The sequence below is a fragment of the Crocodylus siamensis genome, chromosome 1, assembly GCF_052110815.1.
Source record: "Crocodylus siamensis isolate JL-2025a chromosome 1, ASM5211081v1, whole genome shotgun sequence".
Classification (NCBI taxonomy): domain Eukaryota; kingdom Metazoa; phylum Chordata; order Crocodylia; family Crocodylidae; genus Crocodylus; species Crocodylus siamensis.
The window spans coordinates 50,121,052-50,143,467 of record NC_143395.1 but is presented as its reverse complement, the minus strand read 5'-3'; the positions used below and the strand labels follow the sequence as shown (position 1 = coordinate 50,143,467).

Genomic DNA, 22,416 nt, shown 5'->3' with positions numbered 1-22,416 from the left:
AAGTTACACATAAGCTGATATAAGTGATCAGAAACTGGTTTAAACCTGTAACAGAATACAGGTTCAGTGCCATTTCAAAATGGCTGAAACTGGTTTAAGATAAACCTGGTTGACTGTAGTATCAGCCTTAACAGATTTAGGTCAAACTGGTTTATGAAACTTCTGCCCCAGACCCCCTCCTGGTTCAAGTTAAATCACAGTCCCCCAGCATCCCAGCATGCTTTGCAGCCCTGGGATGCTGTCTGCTCCAGAGAGCAGGGATGGCCCCACCCCTTTGCTCCCTTACTGAAGCAGTGAAGGCTGGCTCACTGGCCTCACTGGCTGGCTCACTCCACCTCTTCCCACAGGCAACCCCCCCCTGGGGCCTGGGGCCAGGGAGGGGGCTTAAACTTTCCTTCCCCTGACTACAGAGATGCCCTGCCCTGCTTATTTAGTGCTGGCTCCAACTGTGGACTACAAATTCCAGAGGCACCTGGAAGCAGAAAGAGAAAGTGATGAGCAACACTGCAGAGTGCTGCTGGTGTGATTGTGGACTGCAAAACCCAGAGACCTCAGGGGCAGCAGAAAAAGGAAGCAAACACACAGCCCATGCTGGCTACATGCCAGAGAGTTGTGTTCTAGTGTGCCCTGGCTTCTGGCTTGAGCCACTGCAGGCATATGGCTGCATTTTCTGAATCAAAGGTGAATGTCTGTTCATTTGCTTATTGGTTCAATCATTGCAGCTTAGACTAACCTGCAAAGACTGAATCAATTCAGCCTCGGGCTTTTTTACTGTCTGTACTTTGATCAGTCACTTTTTTTATTTCCCATTTGTGGTAATTATTCATCCAGTTAAAATGTGAAGAAGTTGCTAACCAATTTTCTACCCTTACTGCTCCAAGATAGTTGTTACCCCTTGGATTATGGAAATTCCAAGCCTTCTCTGAAGGGGAGTTCTTGAGTTCTGCAATCCATGTGATTTCCTTGATTAGTACTCTTAGTTCCTCAAAATTTGCCCATTTGAGATAAACCTTAGTTACTTAGTTTTGCTTATTCTTCCATTTAATTTAGCCTGAAGCAACCTATGAGCATTCTCTCAAGATTATTTTGTACAACCAATTCTTTTATAAAATTTCTACTATTCATCAAAACTAATTCTAAACCTTGTATGTATGTTCAGTGGTGAAAAACTCTGGCTCATCCCATCCAGGAATCACTGGGTCCTACCATTATTAATAGTCTTTTTTATACACATCTACATTTGGGAAGCCAGTCTCACCTAAAGATACAATTGCTAGTTGTATTTATCACCTTTAAAATGCAACAGAGATTTCTCTCTCCATATCCAAATCTGTTCCTACAGGCTTATAGCAGTTTTTTGTGATCATCAATAGTAGCGTTTACATATTTTTAGCAATAGTAAATTGATTTTATTTATCTTGCAGCTAAGGATTGCATTATGTTCTTTGTCTCATTGCCCAAAAGCAGAGTATGCAGAAGAGGAAGCTTTTTTTGGAAAGCTGAAGCTAAATTCAGGCCATTCATGATCTCTGGCAAACAGGTTTTTCAATGTTGTTTGCTTAATGGTCTCATTCTAAACTGAATGCCTGAATTCAGCTACTGGGCTACGATAAGAATGAGTCTGAAAAATAGCCAAATAGCATATAGCCAAACCAGAAAGAAATTTGTACTGCTCCAAAGTAGGAGCCAACTAAACTGTTGTGATTAAAAGAAACAATCAGTATTAGGAGTGGGACATGATGGTCACACACTTTAAGTGAATTTTTGTGAATGCCTTAATCCAGCCAAGCATACACCATAGAGACAGGAAATAAGAGAAGGAAGTAAAAATTGCCAGAGAGCCAACCAATGAGAATTTCTATTATTTAATTCATTCTTTTTTCCCCTCTAAATGAAATGAAAGATTGAACTGAAAGATGGAAAGCGAGAGAAAATTCAGTAAAACAGAATATTGGAAGTAGTATGATCTCACAGAATCATAAGGTCTCTTGTTTTGTTTTTGCATTACCCATAAATACTGTGCTTTTTTTGCTTTGTTTTCTGAACATTTAAATAACAGAAGGAACCAAAGAGAAAGGAGTGTAGATGTAAAGAACAACTGTAGCAATGTATGTTACCTCCTATAATGTTATATCACCTCTTGCCCACTAAAATCTTCTGCAGCCCTAATGTGTCACTATTGTCTAAGTTCTGAACAAGGTATCTAAGATATTATAGTATACAACACTATGGGTGCCAATCCATTTGATATTAAAGATGCCCATTTCAGGTTCTGTAGAATAGTATGTTATTGGAAGTTGTTCAGCTCTGGTGCGGTACAGTCCCTGGAGAGTGAGACTCTTTGTATCCTTCTCCTGGGTTTCTGACATCCCAATTTCTTCACTGTCATTTGAGGTTATATCATCATATGACCAATACACTGAGAGATGTGAAGAAAAAAATGTAATGAATTCTCCCTTATGTGACATATATATCCATGCCTGTGTAAAAAGCAGTTAGCTGTATTAGGCTGAAGTCAGACAGTGGGCAGGGTAGAGTTGCACCTTATAGACTAACTAATTCAGAGTTGTATAAGCTTTCATATACATCAGCTACATCTGACAAAGCAAGCTGCCGCTTACAGCACCTTATGCATCTCTGAATTAGTCTATAAGGGATAAGTCACATGTTACACTTAGACCATACTAAACCTGTGGAAGGCTAAGCAGTGTTAAAGTTGGAACATTCTATGAGCAGTCTAATGTTTAGGGTAAATACAATTGTTGTACAGCTCTGACTTGCCTCTAGAGGATTGGCAAGCAGGAGTGTGGCTATAAGCTGGGACTATCTCTGCCCTAGTGTGGGGCAAAGGGAGCAGCACTACATCCTGAGATGCTGGAAGACTTCAAATTGCTCATTTTCTCTCTGTAGAGCAGACTGAAGTTACCCTAGCATAATCTAGGTAGCATGGCCAAGAGTTAACCCTTGCCTGAAGTAGCATAACTTTGAGATGCTCAGAGGACACTTAGCATGAGTTAACAAGCTTAAAGTACAGGTGCTTATGTTTTAGGTGCCCTTAGTATATTCAAAGTGTAATTTGTAAATGGAAACTCTACCCTGCCTTTTCCCATTCAAGTGTGTGTGTGCATGTGCATACACACATGCGCACAAAACAGAGAGAAAGTAAGCACTTCTGGTGCTTTATCTCAAGTTGTAGAGTTCTGTGTTTTTGGAACTAATGAAAGTCTAGCCCTAAATGGAAAGGTGAAGTTGTCTCTTCAGTATATGGCTTCATTACAGTGGAACCAAAAACTGGTTCACATATTGTTATTAAAGGTATCTGTGATCTAACTTAGGCCCCTATGATTCCCATAACCACAGAATATAAATGCTTCACATGCTGTAATCCTGAATACTTCTGTGCCATAGGGAAGCATTATTATCTTTATTTTTCAAATGGGATATAGAGGAACAAATACCTAAAGTGATTTGCCCCAAATCACATAAGAGTCTTTACTTGATCAGAGAATACAGCCTGATTTCCCCAAACCTCATTCTTTGTTGCTGTGATCCCAAACTAATATCTGACAGGCAGTCTTAATTTGTTCCTAGGGAAATTCTCTCTGGTATTGTTCCATCCATTACTAGGAGATAAACTGCATTAGTGGCATTTGCACTGGTCCTCCCTGTCCACAGTGCTGCTTCTCTGGGGTCTGCTTAGTTTACAGAGCATGGCAGTATGGTGTTCACCACCAACTCACCATGAGCATAAACAGGTCTCCCTGGTGGCTTAGTGCCATGATGGGCCCAGGCAGTCATTGTTCAACTTTAGGAGATGGGTACGGACCTGCGAGCAGAGTGTGCTTCTTCCCCATGGGCAGCTCCTGCATGTGGCCTCACATTAGCATGAGAGCAAGGCTGAGCCATCAGCCCCAGTTGGCTTGTTCCCTGTAGTTAGGGTCAGCGTTCATTCTTGTTTTAATTAATGCTTTAAATTCTCTAAGTGTCATGGAAGTGAGTAACCACCAGTCCCAAATGCCCTGGTACTGCAATTGACTTATCTTACTATATCTTCATTAATAGTTTTGTAGATTCATGAATGATTATCCATCAGAAGAATGTGACAGGATCATAGGAAATTGGCTCGGTACAAGTCCCAAGATATAGCTATTGCTCTTCTATTGTTTATAAGTTCTATCACTCTTTCATAGGGAAAAATATGTTATGCTGTTAAATTTCTTATTCAAATTTTATTCAGCTAAACTTAGGGAGCAAAATCCTGACCCTGTTCCTTTGAACAGCATTGTGATAGTTACTCAGTGAAAGGTTTCAGAGGTATTCTTTCTTAAGAGATCCAAACAATCAGAGCTACTTACTGTTATTTGAAAAAAGAAAAATATTTGCACTCCTTAGCACATTCCACCTTTAGAATAGTTACCTATGAATGCATTACTAGTAATGCATTACCTAGTGTCAGTATCCTGTCTTAATGTTCTCAGGCTAGGCTGTTGCTAGGAGGGTAAAAATTGTTTGTTTTCATTGTCACAGAGATGTGAGAATTAAAAACACAATGCAAAGGCTATGTCTTCATTATATGACAAGCTCTTTAACTTAACTCATCTGAGATCTGTCTTTCAATAATTTGTACAGTGAGGGTCATGATTCTTTCCTTATTGTTTCTGTGGTAGAGGCCCACCATTACACCCCCTCACTCTTCCACAACTACTTCCCAGCCCACTGCTGCAACCTTATCCTCCTCCCATCATTTCATAAGAGGCTTAAGGTCAGAATCCTGATGGACAGGATCTTAAAGCAAATGTTAGGACCTCCAATTTTGTTCCCTGACTTCTTTAAGAGGTGCCTGTTTCTAAGCTTATTTGTATTCTTGGAATATGAGGAGTCCAGGTGTACCATTCATTCTTAACTAAGACTTATTCATCCATTAAGCCCAGCTTAAACATAAATCTGCATAGTGTGCCCAGTCAGTGGTTGGCCTCTGAGTTGTTTGTTTGATTTTTCTTTGGTGTTCTACCATCTTCTTCTCTGTGGCAGTTTCCCAACCATTAGCTACCTCTCTGCCTTTGCTTTCTTCACATGTCCTAGATTCCACTTTATATGTCCTAAATCATAGTGTGGAGGTTGGGACAAAAATTTCTTTTTGGTTCCATAAGATTATTTATCACAGTGCCCACAGCAGACCAAAAAGTCCGGGCCTGGCATAAAAAAAAACCCCTCACCTTGGTGGACAAAGTTCATATACTCTACAGAAAAGAATTCAGAAGTTACAGTGAACTGTAGGCAGAATAGGAGCCAAGTGTTCTCTATTTGCAAAAAAAGACCAGTAGTATACTGTATTGTCACTTGTAAATCAATGGAAGTGATCCTCTGCTCTGCTCTATTCAACAGTGACATCTCAAATCATAAAACCATAGAAAATTAGGATTGAAAGGGACCTAAAGAGGTTATCTAGTCCAACCCCTTGCTCAAAGCAGTACCATCCCCAACTGCATTCTACAGATCAATGCCTGGCTGTGTAGCTGGTGTCACCTTCAGGACTTTGGCTTCTTTGACCACAAGATGATGGTTCAAGAAGGAGGATTGTTAGGGAGAGATGAAATTCACCTGATAAGGAAAGGGAAGAGCATCTTCACAGACAGACTCAGTAACCGAGCAAGGAGGGCTTTAAACTAGGTTTGTCAGGGAATGGAGACCAAAGCCCTGAGGTAAGTGGGGAAGTGGGTGACCTGGAGGAACAGCAATCAGGAGGGAGCAACAGGGGAGATGTTCTCATTCTTCCTGAGAAATCAGGGCATTCTACTAGTTATCATAAGCATCTGTACATGAATGCACAGGACCTGGGATAGAAGCAGGAGGAATTAGAAGTCCTTGAACAATCATGGAACTGTGATATGATTGGAATAACAGAGACTTAGTGGGATAGCTTGAATGATTGGAGCAGAGTAATGGATAACTTTAAACTGTTCAGGAAGGACAAGCAGGGGAGAAGAGGAGGAGGAGTTTAACTTTTATGTAAAAGAGCCTTATGATTGCTCCAGTATGAAACTGAAGATAGGCCTGTTGAAAGTCTCAGGGTTAGGGTCAGAGGAGAGAGGAACAAGGGTGATGTTGTAGTGGGGGTCTGCTAAGGACCAGGAAACCAGAAGGAAGTGGTGGATGAAGCTTTCTTCAGACACTTAGCAGAAGTTTCCCAGTCACAGGCCCTGGTTCTCATGTGGGATCCAATCACCATGATATCTCCTGGGGGGGGGGGGGGGGCAATACAGCAGTGCACAAGCAATCCAGGAAGTTTTTGGAGCATGTTGGGGACAACTTCCTGGTGCAAGTGCTACAATGGCCAACTAGGGGCCATGCTCTTCTTGACCTGCTGCTCTCAAAAAGGGAAGAATTGGTGAGGAGTATACCAGTAGATGGCAAATTGGGCAGAAGTGACCAGAAGATGCTTGAGGTCAGGATCCTGAGGAAATGAAGGATGGAGAGCAGCAGAATAACTACCTAGACTCCAGAAAAGCAGACTTGGACTCGCTTAGGGAACTCATGGACAGGATAGCCTGGGAAACCAGACTGAGGCAATGAGTCCAGGAAAGCTGGCTGTACTTTAAAGAAACCTTGCTGAGAGTGCAGGAACAAACTATCCCAATGTTCAGGAAAACTAGCAAGTATGGTAGAAGACCAGCTTGGCTTAGCATGGGACTCTTCAGTAAACTAAATTTTTAAAAAAGGGAGCTTATAAGAAATGGAAAACTGGACAAAAAATTAGGTGGAATATAAGAGTATTGCTTGGGCATGCAGGAATGAAATCATGCAGACCAAAGCTGTGTTGGAGTTGCAGCTAGCAAGGGATGTAAAGGGTAACAAAAACAGTTTCTACAGGTACATCAGTAAAAAGAGGAAAATCAGGGCAAGTGTGGGTCCCTTACTGAATGGGGGAGGCAGAGAATGCCTAGTGACAGAGGATGACAAAAAGGCTGAAGTACTCAATGCCTTTTTCACCTCAGTCTTAACAGACAAGAGCAACTCACAGACATTATATCTGGCAGCACAGTTTGAGGAGGGGGGTAAGCAGCCCTCATTGATGAAAGAATAGTTTAGGAACTATTTAGAAAAGCTGGAAATACACAAGTCCATATGGCCAAGGGTGCTGAGGGAGTTGGCTAATGTAATTGCAGAGTCACTGGCCATCATCTTTGAAAACTCATGGTGATTGGGAAAGGTTCTGAATGACTGGAAAAGGGAAACATAGTGCCCATATTTAAGAAATGAAAAAAGGAGGATCCAGGAAACTATAGACAGGTCAGCCTAACCTCAGTTCCTGGAAAAATCATGGAGTACATCCTCAGGGAATGCATTTTTAAGCACTTGGAGGAGAAAAAGGTGATTAGCAACAGTAAACATGGATTCACCAAGGGCAGGCAAGTCATACTTGACCAACCAGGTTGCCTTTTATGATGAGATGATTGGCTCTGTGGATGTGGGGATACCAGTGGATGTGGTATACCTTGTTTTTAGCAAGGCTTTTGATACGGTCTTCCACAACATTCTCACAGGCAAGCTAAAGAAGTATGGGGTGGATGAATGGACTGTAAGGTGGATAGAAACCTGGCTGGAGCATTGGGCTCAGATAGTAGTAATCAATGGCTTGATGTCTAGTTGGCAGCCTCAAGTGGAATGCCCCAGCGGTTGGTCCTGGGTCTGCTTTGGTTTAATGTCTTCTTCAATGACCTGGAAGATGGCATAGAGTGCACCCTCAGCAAGCTTGCAGATGACACCAAGCTGGGGCAGTAGTAGAAAAGTTGGAGGATAGAGCTAGGATTCCGAGCGACCTACACAAACTGAGCCAAAAGAAATCTCATGAGGTTCAGTAAGGAGAAGTGCAAAGTTCTGCGCTTAGGATGGAACAGTCCCATGCCCCAGTACAGGCTGGGGGCTGACTGGCTGGGCAGCAGCTCTTCAGGAAAGGACCTGGGGGTTACAGTGAAGAATAAGCTGAATATGAGCCAGCAGTGTGCCCTTGTTGACAAGACGCCTAGCGAAATACCAGTCTGCATTGGTAGGCATGTTGCCAGTAGATCAAGGGAAGTCATTATTCCCCTCTGTTCAGCACTGGTGAGGCCACATCTGCAGTACTGGGTTCAGTTTTGCCCCCCCACTATAGAAAAGATGTGAAAAAATTGGAGAGAGTCCAGCGGAGGGCAACAAAAATGGTGAGGGGGATGGGGCACATGACTTCTGAGAAGATGCTGAGGGAATTCTCAATTTAGTCTAGAGAAGAGAAGAATAAGAGGGGATTTAAAGCAGAATTCAACTACCTGAAGTGGGGTTCAGAAGAGGATTGTGCTCAATGGTTCTCAATGGTGGCAGATGACAGAACAAGGAACAACAGTCTCAAGTTGCAGGAAGGGGAGTTTATGTTAGATATTAAGAAAAAGCATTCTCACTAGGAGGGTAGTAAAGCACTGAAACAGGTTACCCAACAGGTTGTGGAATCTCCATCCCTGGAGGCTTGTTAGACTGAGCCTTAGCTGGGATGATCTAGTTATGGATGGTCCTGCTTTGAGCAAGTGGTTGGATTAGATGACTTCCTCAAGTCCCTTCCAATCCTTATTTTTTTATAATTTCTTTTATTTCTATATCATTTCTGCCAAGGCTTTGTCTAGCCTCAAAAACCTCCAGGGATGGAGATTCAACAACCCCTATGGGCTACCTGTTCCAATGCTTTACTACTTTCCAGTGAGAACATATTTCCTAATATCTAATCTAAACTTCCTTTGCTGGAACTTGAGACCATTGCTCCTTGTTCTGTCATCTGCCACCACTAAGAACAGTACAGCTCTATCCTCTTTGGAATCACCCTTCAGGTAGTTAAAGGCTGCTATTTGTAGCACTATTTGTAGCACTACATCTGGTTTGCACTTTAAGAATGATATGGATAATTTAAAGAGTCCAGTGGAATGCAATGTAAATCATGTTTCTTAGTAATAGGTCTAAAAAATGCTGAAGAAACTGGGATTATTTAAACTGGAAAAGATAGGGCTAAAGGATCATTTTAGAGCAGTCTTCAAAGATATAAAGGTAGTGATGCACCACAAACTCTGTATCCACAGGAGACAGAACAAGACAGAACAATTAGCATGCATCAGAACAGAGTCAATTAATCTTAATTAATATATATGCTTTGTATATATATGCCTAGAATAATGTACTTTGTAAAGGAAATATGAGATTTCTCTAAGGGACCCCTAAATACCACATCCACTCAAATTCAGATATATATCAAACACACTGCCACATGAGATGAAGGGGACATAGTATAGTCTAGTTTAGAAATGCACTAGGTAAATTTATGGATGATTTATCTATTAATAGCTAATAAACAGAACAGTCAGGGTTGTATATTCTGACACCCCTTAACCAGTGACAGTAGATGCCTGAGAGAGTATGACAGAGGACAGAGCACTGCTTATTTCCCTCTAAAGCCTGTATGACTGTATCATACTAGAGCTAGGATACTGAGCTAACTCCAGCTACCCCGGCATGCTAGCCTGTGAGCTGACACTGGGTACAAGGACCAATCCCAGTGCTCAAGGGGCCAGGATTATTTGCTGCCTGCAGCAGCAGCTGTCTCCTGACCCCATGCACATTAGGAGGTGTCCTGCACACAGCTGGGAAACAGTTGCTGCTGCAGCTGGCAGAACTCACTCGGCATATCAGGACATGCAGCTGCCAGTGAGCCCTATGCCCAACGTGCCTTCCCTACACAGCAGGGCTTACAAGCTCACAGCTGCCCCTCAGGCAAGACAGCTCCAGCCAGCCCCCAGCTGAGTGGGGATTCCCAGCCCAGCAAGGAGCTCACTACCGGCTGCCCCACAAGTAGGCAGGGGCAGATTATGACAGAGTGGGACCCTAAGCTCAGGGTTTGCAACCTTTCCATGCCATGGCCCGGTAAACTGTGGACTGGAAGTGGCTGAGGCCCAGCAAACTGCAGACCATCATGATGCTTAAAAGCGGTTTGTTTCTCTGGAGGCCACTAAAATCACAGACACACACTCATTAGATGGCACAAAAGGTGTATTTGCAAATAGGGTCAGAGCAGAGTCAAAAACTCAGATTACTCTGAACCCACCAAGGAATTTTGCAGGCTGTATTTATCTTTTTCCTCCTGGGCACATGTGCAGAAACAGGAACTCTTACAGCTCACTTCCGTTTCATACAAGCATACATGTGGTTACATCACTACATACATTGCATGTATATTATAATTAACTACTTAAGTATGCAGGGCGGAGAGGTAAATATGCATCAGCTAATTAAGCATGCTCAGAGAGTACTATAGGTCACCAAGAGTTTAAAGCCCCCCACTTTCAAGGACACAGTCAGTTGAATTCCAGCTTCTGTAATCTGCATGAGAAAGGCTAGGGAGAAGCTGGGGGAGAGTCTGCGATTTAGTATAAGAAAAGCTGTGGCAAGGCTGGGCAAGGAAAAAAGTCCTTGGCAGTGTTTCTTTCTTATCAGGTGCAAGATGCAAGCTGTGCATTTCTAACAATACTCCATTTCTAACAATCACATGGAGCCCCATGGCTGAAACTTCTGGCCAGAACACAGGTAAAGTTACTTCCACGCCCTGGGCTGGGGAGGGGGCCAAACCTCAACTGCGGCTGCCACAGTCCCTGCAAGGGTGCAGTTTGCCAGTCACTTCCAGTCCAGCACCTGATGCTTAGAGGCCCCTCATAATGTGGGCTATAGCTTGCTTATTTTGTGTCTAAATCTGGCACGGTAAGTAGGATACCTCTGGCCAGCTCTCTGCTGAGCATTGAACTCCTGCCCACATGGGGGCTCCTGGCAGTTGCCTCATTGCCTCGTAAGTGGAACAGCTGCTGACAAGCCCCTAGCTGAGTGGGGAAACAGAGACTTCCCCAGTCCTGGTGCTGCATGGCTTCTGGCTCCTGTGGGGAGCTGAAGCTGTACAGTGATGGGGCAGGGAAGCCAGAGAGTGGCAGCAGTTCTAAGACCCGATCCAGGTGCTGATTAGCTCCCATCCCTGTGGCCCCCTAATGGTGTGGCTGACCAGGAGCAAATTTTCTCCCTGTCAGTGTCTACACAAGCACTACTGCACCATAGCTAATGTACAGTTAATCTACTACCTGTATTTACTACTTGCATTTACAGGTAATGCTCAGTAGCTGCTGCACACACTTATGTGGTGATGACTTACTGTACAGTCAATTAGTCTACTGCACAGTAAAGCATTTAGTGTAGACACATCCCTTATGTTCTTATACTACACAAATCAAGAGGATGTGAAGTATTAGCTACAGCACAGTATGAACTAAAAGAACTTCATTATTTAGATTTCCACTTGTACAAGTGGCTCCATAATATGTGTAACACAATTTAAAATCTAATAAATAAATACTGGAGTAGGAAGAATGAGAAAATCTTAGCTTTTGTTTATGAAAATTGTTATTACTAGGTCTGTACAAAATTTCACCGGCAGTTTTCATTTCAATGCTGTTTTGACTCATTTCAAGCTTGAAACAGCAAGATTGAAATGAAAAGAAAGGCTTCAAAACAGCCTTAAAATGAAAGGAGGGTAGTCTTTGAAAGTTTAAAAATGTTTTGAGTTTAGAAGCTGGACTTGCTTGCAGCTAAAGAGAAACTGAGGAGAGGGAGAGGGAAAAGAGGGGAAAGACTGCTCTGATATTGGCATGTGTAGCTGGCCAGTAACAGTAATCCTTCTCTCAGGTGCCTTCCAATCCCAGTGCGCTGGGGGAGGGACAGAAAAACAGCACAAAAAGCATTGCTTGAACTGAGCTTTTCTCTGTTCCTTCATACTTACAAGTGACACAAGTTTTGCTCTGATCAGTTTGAGGTGCAGGTTCTCAGAAACCCCTGCACCTATCTCCTTGACACTTGACAGGCTTTATGGCCACAGCAGGGACTACCATTCCTGCAGTTTTCATCCAGCTGCACCTTAACACAAACACACAGTTACACATGTCACAAGTTTTGCTTATTAGCACCTAGAGGCACAGTTTCCCAGAAACCCCTGTACTTTTCTCTTTGAAAGACTGCGGTGCTGGTGTCATCAGGATGGCTTTGGCTTCCATGACCACAGCCCACTCTTCGGTGAGAGAGGCAGTGAGCTGCTGGGAAGAGATGGCCTCCATCTCTCTTCCCTGGGGAAGAGGCTCTTCTCAGCCAGACTGTCTGACCTGCTCCACTGGGCTTTAAACTAAGCCCGCTGGGAGATGGGGGGACTACTGCCACTGCTGGCCCACTGATCAATCCTTGCAAAGCCAGCAGGTCAAGGCATTTAAGGGAGCTCACTCCTGCCCCAGCCCTGGTTCAATCTGTGGGCAAGGCAAGAGCCCCCAAGAGGACACTTGCCTGTCTGTAAACAAATGCTAGGAGCTTGGGGAATAAACAAGAGGAACTCATCATCCTGCTTAACACAAATAATTATGATGTCATAGGGATAATGGAGAACTGGTGGGACTCTACCCATGACTGGACCACAGGTATAGATGACTATACCCTGTACAGGAGGGATCGAGTAGATAAAAGGGGCAAGAGGTGTACCTCTCTATGTTAAGGAAAGCTATGTGTCCCTGCAAGCTGATGTTGGTGACCAGGATGGAGGACTGGAGATCCTCTGGGTTAAAATCATGGCACAGTGGGAAACATGGCACAGGAGACGCAACAGTGGGAGTCTACTACAGACCTTCCACCCAAAGTCAAGAGCTTGACCAGGAATTCACTTGGGAACTAGCTGAGGCCATATGCTCCAGGACCATGGTTGTCATGGGTGACTTCAACTACCCAGATTTCTTGTGGGAGGATCACTCAGCAAAATCCGAGTGGTCTCAAAGCTTCCTATTATGCATGGATGACCTCTACCCAACTCAAAAAATCTACAGGCCAACAAGAGGTAAAGCACTGCTTGACCTGGTACTGGCTACTGGGGATGACCTAATCGGTGACCTAGTGATCGATGGGAAGCTGGGTGACAGCGACCATGAGCTGATCACCTTCACCATCCACCGTAAAGCTGGCAAGTCAGTCAGCAACACTGAACTCCTTGACTTCAGGAAAGCCAACTTTGATAAGCTCAGGAGGCTTGTTGGTGAGGCCCTAAGGGACCAAGACCCCAGGAAGAGGGGAGTTCAGGAAGAGTGGTAGCTCCTCAAGGGAGCAATCCTCAGTGCACAAGCTAATTCTATTCCATCTTGGAGGAAAAGCAGCAAGAGGGCACAGCAGCCTCCCTGGCTCTCCAGGGATCGAGCAGACCTCCTGAGGATAAAAAGAAAGGCCTACAAAGGATAGAGGATGGGATTCACCTCCAAGGAGAATTATTCTGCACTGGTCCAGTCCTGCAGGGAGAAAATCAGGAAAGCCAAGGCTGCAACTGAACTCCAACTAGCTTTGAGCATCAAAGACAATAAGAAGTCCTTTTTCAGATATGTGGGGAGCTGGAGGAAAAGCAAGGGCAACATTGGACCCCTGCTGTACTAGATGGGGCAACTGACACCCGACACCCAGGAAAAAGCCAACCTATTAAATGGGTACTTTGCATTGGTCTTTCATCAGTCCCATGGGACGCCCATGCCCATCATGGGACAGGGCGGTCCGGGTGAGGGAGATCCCCCACACTCCATTAATGCTGACCTCGTGAAGGAACACCTTGAGAGGCTGGATACCTTCAAGTCAGCCGGCCCTGACAATCTACACCACAGGGTAGTCAAGGACCTGGCGAGCACCATAGCTCAGCCTCTGACACGGATCTTTGAAAACTCCTGGTGCTCTGGTGTAGTGCCTGAAGACTGGAAGAAGGTCAATGTGGTGCCTATCTTCAAGAAAGGGAGGAAAGTGGATCCAGCTAATTATAGGCCCATCAGCCTGACTTCTATCCCAGGGAAGATCTTAGAAAAAATTATTAAAGAGGCTATCCTTAATGGACTGGCTGATGCCAACATCCTAAGGGTAGCCAACACGGGTTTGTTGTGGGTAGGTCTTGCTTGACCAATCTCATTTCCACCTGGACAAGGGAAAAGAGATTGATGTCATATCAATGACATCAAGGACCCAGAGGGGAAGGGAGCCAGATGTCCAAGGTGAGTGGTTGCTCCTTAAGGAGACGATCCTCCATGCCCAAAGGGAGGTAATCCCAACAAGGGTCAAAGGGAGCAGGAGGGCACATAAACCCCCATGGCTCACTAGGAGCATCCGGGAATGTCTCCTTGCTAAAAGGGAGGCATACACCCAATGGAGGGATGGGGTCATCACCAAGAAGGACTATGTTACAGTCGCCCGAGGATGTAGGGGGGCAGTCAGGAAGGCCAAGGCAGAGATGGAGATAGGACTAGCTTCCCGGATTAAGGACAATAAGAAGTCCTTCTTCAAATACATAGGGGGTAAAAAGAGGGTCCCGGGTAATGTGGGGCCCCTGCAGGACAAGATGGGCAACTTAGTCGTCATGCCAGATGACAAAGCTAACATATTTAACGATTTCTTTGCCTCTGTCTTCCTAAGTAGGGACCAGTTCAGCCACCTCCCTGCTGGGCCCCTCTCGGGCCCCGAGAGAGACACGCCTGGGCCAGGGGTTAGCGAGGAGTTAGTTAGGGTACTTCTGGAGAGGCTGGACGTGTTCAAGTCCACTGGTCCAGACGATCTTCACCCTAGGGTTCTACAGGAACTGGCCGAGGTCATTGCGGGACCCCTGGTGCGGCTCTATGAGCACTCGTGGTGCTCTGGTGAGGTGCCGCAGGACTGGAAGAGGGCCAATGTGGTCCCTATCTTCAAAAAGGGAAAAAAAGAGGACCCGGGAAATTACAGGCCAGTTAGTCTTACCTCAATCCCGGGTAAGCTCTTTGAAAAAATTATCCTGGCACACATCCAGGAGGGCCTTGCGGGGGAATGCATGCTCAGGGGCAACCAACATGGGTTCATCAGTGGCAGGTCTTGTCAGACCAACCTGGTGGCCTTTTACGATCAGGTCACCAAATCATTAGACGCAGGGGTTGCTGTGGATGTAGTCTTTCTGGACTTCCGGAAGGCTTTCGACACTGTCTCTCACCCTGTCCTCATCAAAAAGCTGGGAGACTGTGGTGTCGATGCCCACACAGTCAAATGGGTCGCTAACTGGTTGGAGGGCCGCACCCAGAGGGTGGTAGTGGATGGGTTCTTCTCGACCTGGAAGGACATGGGCAGTGGGGTTCCGCAGGGCTCGGTCCTCGGGCCCGCACTGTTCAACATCTTCATCAGTGACTTGGATGAGGGGGTAGAAAGCACCCTGTTCAAGTTTGCTGATGACACTAAGATGTGGGGGGATGTGGGTGCACTAGAAGGGTGCAATAGGCTACAAGCTGATCTTGACAGGTTGCAACGGTGGGCGGATGAGAATAGGATGGGTTTTAACACTGATAAGTGCAAGGTGTTGCACATGGGGAGGAAGAACCGGCACCACACTTACAGGTTGGGGAACTCCCCTCTTGCCAGCACGGAGACAGAAAAGGATCTTGGAGTCGTCATTGACTCCACGATGAACATGGGCCGGCAGTGTGGGGAGGCAGTCAAGAAGGCCAACCGTACCCTGTCATGCATCCACAGATGCATCTCGAGCAGGTCCAGGGAGGTGATCCTCCCCCTCTATGCGGCACTGGTCAGGCCGCAGCTGGAGTACTGCGTCCAGTTCTGGGCGCCACACTTCAAGAGGGACGTGGACGATATGGAAAGAGTCCAGAGTAGGGCCACTTGTATGATCAGGGGTCAGCAGGGCAGGCCTTATGAGGAGAGGCTACGGGACCTGAACCTGTTTAGCCTCCACAAGAGAAGGTTAAGGGGGGACCTTGTGGCCTGCTACAAACTGGTCAGGGGGGATCAGCAGGTATTGGGGGAGTCCCTGTTCCCCCGTGCGCTGCCAGGAGTGACCAGGAATAACGGTCACAAACTGGCGGAGGGTAAGTTTAGATTAGCTATTAGGAGGCGCTACTTCACAGTCAGGGCGGCTAGGGCCTGGAACCGGCTTCCAGGGGAAGTGGTGCAGGCTCCTAGCCTGGGGATTTTTAAAAGGAAGTTAGATGAGCACCTTGCCGGGGTCATCTGACCCCGGTGCTCTTTCCTGCCAAGGCAGGGGGTCGGACTAGATGATCTACCTAGGTCCCTTCTGACTCTAGCTACTATGAAACTATGAAACTATCTTGACTTCAAAAAAGCCTTCGATCTGGTATCCCATGGTCACCTCTTGACGAAACTGTCCAATTGTGGCCTTGGGTCCACCATGATCTGCTGGCTGGGAAATTGGCTCCGTGGTCAGACCCAGAGGGTGGTAATTGATGGAAGTTAATCATCATGGTGCCCTGTGATCAGTGGGGTCCCCCAAAGCTCTGTCCTTGGACCCGTATTGTTCAACATCTTCATTAATGATGTGGATATTGGAGTCAGAAGCAGACTGGCCAAGTTTGCTGATGACCCCAAACTTTGGGGCAAAGCATCCACACCTGAAGACAGGCGGGTGATCCAGGCTGTGCAGAAGTTTGAGAGAGTCCAGAGAAGAGCACGTGCATGATTAGAGGTCAGGAAAACAGACCTTACAATGACAAGCTGAGAGCTATGGAGCTCTTAAGCCTGGAAAAGCGCAGTCTCAGGGGTGATCTGATGGCCACCTATAAGTTTATCAGGGGTGACCCAGGTATCTGGGGGAATGTTTGTTCACCAGAGCGCCCAAAGTGATGATGAGGTTGAGCGATTATAAACTACTGAAACACCATTTCAGGCTGGACATGAAGAATTTCTTTACTGTCCAAGCCCCCATGGTCTGGAATAGCCTGCCATCACAGGTGGTTCAAGCACCTACATTGAACACCTTGAAGAGTAAATTGGATGCCTATCTTGCTCGGACCCCAGGTGACTTCCTTCCCTTTTGGGTGGGGAGCTGGACTCGATGATCTTCTGAGGTCCCTTCCAGTCCTAAAAAAAAAAAAACAAGCTGGCAGGCTCTGTGGCCTCAGCAGGGGCTAGCATGCCTGTAGTTTTTACCACACTGTGCCTTAATACATACATGACACGAGTTTTGTTTTCAAGATTTTGATGTGCAGTTTCCCAGAAACCGCTGCAGCTATCTCCTTGAAGCTTGGCAGGCTTTGTGGCCTCAGAAGTGGCTACCATCTCTGCAAGTTGTATTCTAATTAGGTAAGAAATGCCAACGTTATAGGCAGTTTCATTCTTCTGCATTATAGGTTGATGGGCAAAATGTTGTGACAGTGAAACAGTTTTGACAAAACGAAATGGAACAGTGCTTTCAAAATAAAATGAAACTCAACCGAAAACACTGTCCCAGCAAAACGGTGAGATGGAAGGCAAAATTTAATGGTGCTGTTTCGCACAGCCCCAGTTATTACATATATTGTAGTAATTTCTGTGGACCACTGTTATAAATTAGAACCTCACTATTGTAGGTATTTTACAAGACCAGAACAAGAAGACACTGAAAATACTTTAGGTTAACGACAAAAGACCAGATGCAAATTCTTTTTAACGACTTAACAATTGTTCTTAGTGACTTAAACCACAGCAAGTGATCAGATTAACTTTGTTCAGTGGTCAGGAAACCCCTTTGGTATTGAATAGGTGCATCCATTTTGACGTGAAAAATTTTTTAGGTATTTACATTTAGTTTCCTGAGCACGTTCAAAAGCCTATATGACCTATTTGAGCACATTCATGCCTAACTCTCACCTATGCTTCATTGCACTCCAGATAGGCAACGTTTATATATCTACCAGGTTCTAAGTCCCTGATGTGCATCGAATACTGCATTTAATACCAAATTTGGTGTCCTATGGTAGGTGCGCATGGCCACTTTTTGTCTAATCATGTAGTGGTGAGAGTAATTTTCAGAAGACCTTGATCAAGTGTTTCTTATCCATGGAAAGAGACCTGTTCCCTCCCTGCTAGTTTTCTTTCTGAACATGTGCACTCATGGGCAACTGGTGCCTTCTGAGACTGAGGGGGCACTGGATTGCAATGAAGTGGCGGGGCATTCCCCAGCCACCAGTCACCAACTGGCGGTGGAAGGCTCCCCCACAGCCAATTGCCAACCAGGGGAGGAGGGGTCCAACCGTGACCGATCACCGAGCCAGCGGCAAAAATGGAAATACTTTTCCACCAGCATTTCTGGTTTCGTGTCTGCTGCTTCCAGGAGATGCATGGCCAATCTCAGGGGGGTGCACATGCACATGCACCCCCTATGTGTTGCCAACATGTGCACTTCTGGCTGTCCAGTGACTTAGCTGTCTATCCTGCAGCTTAGTATATAGCCTGATAGCTAGGGCACTTTTCTGGGGAATGAGATTTTTTTAGTATGAATATTGTCAGATATAGGTCTCTCATTTCTTCAGCAAATGTTTTATCATCTATCCTTTAGGCCATTGTGCAAAATGTGGGCATGCTGACCAGCTATTCCCATCATAAGCCACATTCAAGAGTGACCATCCAGTGGAAATGTATATTGAACTTAGTGCTGCTGTTGATACACCTCTGGGCACTCTAGGCACCTCCCTTATTAAATAATCCAGTGTGCAGTCACAACCCCAAACCACATACCGCAGATCAGAAACCCGGTGGGAATTCACAAAGACCTCTGTATCTACAGTGTTCTTTATGCTTAGATAACTTAAGTACTACATTCTATCAGTGTTTAAATATTTAAAAAAATCAAAGGAAATTTTAAATCTTTCTTAAATCTACAGTCTAATTAAGCTGTTCCACCAACTGATATGACAAACTAGTATCTCCTCTCTAATACAATGAAATCAAAGGTACCTATTTATCTTCTTTGTTAATTGCTCTTATTAGTAAATATCTTTAGAAATGCATGAGCAGTTTGTCTTTGCATTCAACATGTGGCTGTTAACTGACAGGGATAGCTGGATGCAGTTGTGTTTACAGTAATTAGAAGCAGCTCATAACTTTTTCATGTTTAATTAAGAAGAAAGCATAATGTCTAAAAATCTACCAATCATAAATAAAACAAAAGTGACAAGGGACCCAATCTGTAGACTTCTGTTTCCTGATCATCATTATATAAACCAAAGTATTCACTGAAATATAGTTTTGGGGAAAATTCAGATATTTTTATTCCCAAACCACATTGTTAGTTTTCTGTTCAATGTGCAGTATAGATTGCAGGTTGCTATGGTAATTTTCCTCATGCTAACTTGGTACTAACAATACTGAAAGAGCTTAGAGAAAATGGCTGATGTAAATGTTATAATTATATAGTCTTTGACCTTTGTTCTATCTGTGTGTCTTGTTTTTTTTTTCTCTTTATATAGTTTTAATAATGAGAATTGTGTTTGAAATAATAGTAGTGTGATATTGGAAAAAAGATAGTTGAAGGAGTCAGTAAAACAATATAGAAGGCTAAGAATAGGGGGGAAGTTCTAAAAAAGATAATTAAATTGTATAGCCAGTCCTACTAACACTGAAAAAGCTTTCAAATTCATGTATCACTTCAGCAATCACACATATATGTGAGGCTGCATGTCACTACTAAATCACAAGTAGTATTAGCATGTCTCCCTATCTCCATACTAAACTTTAAAAATGCATGTGGTCTCTTGTTAACTTAAAGCAATATATATGTTAATTATCTAGCATGAGAAATACATGCTAAAAGAAACAACTAAAATCCAAGGTAAAAAGTGAAAGATAATAAAGCTATAATCAGTTCAGGATCCATGCCATCTCTAACCTTTATGGGTGCCAGAAATTGAAGCAGATTGCCAAATGTCATATTTGGTAGCTCTATCCTGCCTATCTGCATATAAAATTGCTTGGTGGAGGAGGGAGGAGTGAAGAGGAGGATACTCCTTAGGTGGTTAAGACCACAGTATTTTTTTTGGCTTCATCTCATCAAGTAACAATTTAAGAATAATAAAGCTGATCAGGGATTCTCATTCTTTCACTTACAAATAAAGAGAGGTAGTCAGCTATGTTAATCTGAATTCAGGCAGAAGTTAGGTCACAGTGGCACCTTGGAGGCAGAGCATCTGACAAAGCATGCTGTCACCTATGACAGTTTATGCCTCTCTGAACTGGTTAGTCTGTAGGTGTCACCCTGACCTACTTTCTGCTTTACAAATAAGGGAACTAAAACTTTGCACCAAATGACTTCAAACAGAGATTGGAATAGAGCTAAGATGCCTAAAATGACAGAATTAAGTCTAAACCACTTTATCTAAACTGCCCTTGGGAATGAATGTGCCCAACCTGAGTGCATGGCTATGCTGTCCATAACCACTGAGTGTACTTTGATCAGAATTAGAACTTCGACCAGAATGCAGGAATCTTTATATTCAACACTCTACCCCCAGCTCTGAGATGTGACAGAAGTCACTGGAAATGACAGGTGCTCTAAACTTTGGTAAATCAGGCACAAAACCAGAAGAAAGTGGCAGTGGTACCATTTTCTCCCCTCCTTTGAATTGTCTGCCTTCATTACGGCACTAATGCCAGTGCATCTGATCCACTCTAATGAGTTTATGAAGTCAGTGAAACAAGCAAAGAAAAAAGAAAAAGACATTCTCTGGCTGGGCAATTGCTAACTATTCACACTCTTAGCCTCTTCCCAAACCCAGAAATGTCTGAGGGAGAAGCTTTCACAGATTCTGAATAAACCAAGACATTGGCAGGTCACCTGCCATGTTGTTTGGGGAGCCAGGGTAAGGAATTAGCCAGAGAGTCCAGCTGGTAGATTCTGTTTCAACCGCAGACAAAATGAAGAGATCTAGACATTCAGAGCATGTCTACATATTCTCGTACAGTGATGTTGCTATGGTGCAATGCTGAAGTGCTTCCTTCATGGTTAGATTTTGCCATTTTATCGTCATAGCGGTCCACTATACCAGGGGAGCACACTGCTATGGCAGCATAGCTGGCAATCACATGTAGACCCACATGACTGCTACACTGCCATAGCATGCTGTATGGTGACATAGTGCTTTTCAACATCAGTGTAGGGTGACACGTAGACACACCCTCAGAGAAATTTCTACAGTTTTCTGTAGCCTTTCTCTGCCCTGCTCTGATTAGTCCAATTCATTCTCTCAACAGTCTATTTATCTGTCTTCTCTTCACACTTGCTCTTCTTATCCTCTTCTCCCCTTGTCCTGTCTGCTACAGCACTACTCCTTTTTTTCTTTTCATTTAGTTAATCCTCTATACTGATTCCATGCCCCCCAAAGAAATTAATATGATTATTAGAGACATTCCATGTCACTCTACTTCTAGTTTGCCCACTCCCTCCCTCCATTTTCTACCTGTTTAGGATAAATACTTTGTGTAATCTACTGCTCTAATCTATTTAGTAATCCTTAATGGCTCAATGTCTAGTTGGGAGGAGGTATCAAATGGAGTTTCCCCAGGGTTTATCCTGGTTCTCGTATTGTTCAACATCATAATTAATGATCTCAGTGAAAGAATCTAGTGCACCTTAGCAAATTTGCAAATGACCCCAAGTTGGGTGGAGCTGTAAATGCTTCAGCAGATAGGGCTGGGATCCAGAATGGCTTGGATGGATTGGAGAAATGATCCACAGTCTATCAGATGAGAACAAGGACAAGTGCAAAGTCCTGAACTTTGGATGGAATAACCACATGTACAAACACAGACTGGCTAGGCTGAAGCACTACAGAGAAGATGGATTGTAGCAAACCAGAAGCTGAACATCAGCTAACAGTTTGCACTTGTTTAAAAGCAGCAAAACAAAACAAAACCCAGCATACTGGGTTGTCTTAACAGGAATGTAACTTGTAAATCAAGGGGAGTGATTCTTCCACTCTGTTCAGTACTGGTGAGGCCTCACTTGAAGTACCATGTCCAGTTTTGAGCCTCACACTTCAAGAAAGATGTGGGCAGTTTGGAAAGAATCCAGCACAAAGCAACAAAAAATGATCGGGGGCTGGGAAACAAGACACATGACGAAAGTCAACTAGGAATATTTAGCCTGGAGAAAAAAAGACTGAGATGGGATTTGATAACAGTCTACAAATACCTGAAGAGCGATTATAGAAAGGATAGTGATGACCTTTTTTTCTGTGGCTGTAGGGGACAGGCCTAGGAGGAAAGACCTCAACCCACATCATGGGAAATTTCGGTTAGGTTAGGAGGAACTTTCTGAGTAGAAAGTCAGAAAACCAGAAATCTACTCCAATGAGCAGTCAGTCATTGGAACAGGTTACATAGAGAAATTGTAGACTCCCCATGCTAGGAAACTTCCAAGAGCAAGCTAGACAGATACTTGGCAGGCATGGTTTAGTCAGTGATGATCCTCCTGTGTGCAGGGTGCCTTGTGAGGTCCCTTCCAGCCCTACTTTCCTATGATTGCCCAGTGTTTAGAACAAAGAAGTCCCAATCTTAGTT

The 22,416-nt window shown here is 44.3% G+C and overlaps 1 protein-coding gene across 1 annotated transcript in view; it reads left to right on the top strand.

Moving 5' to 3' along the window:
- Positions 1–22,416, top strand: part of EYS (EGF-like photoreceptor maintenance factor) — a 1,897,540-nt gene that overhangs the window by 1,347,918 nt on the left and 527,206 nt on the right. The gene's annotated exons all lie outside the window — the stretch shown is intronic.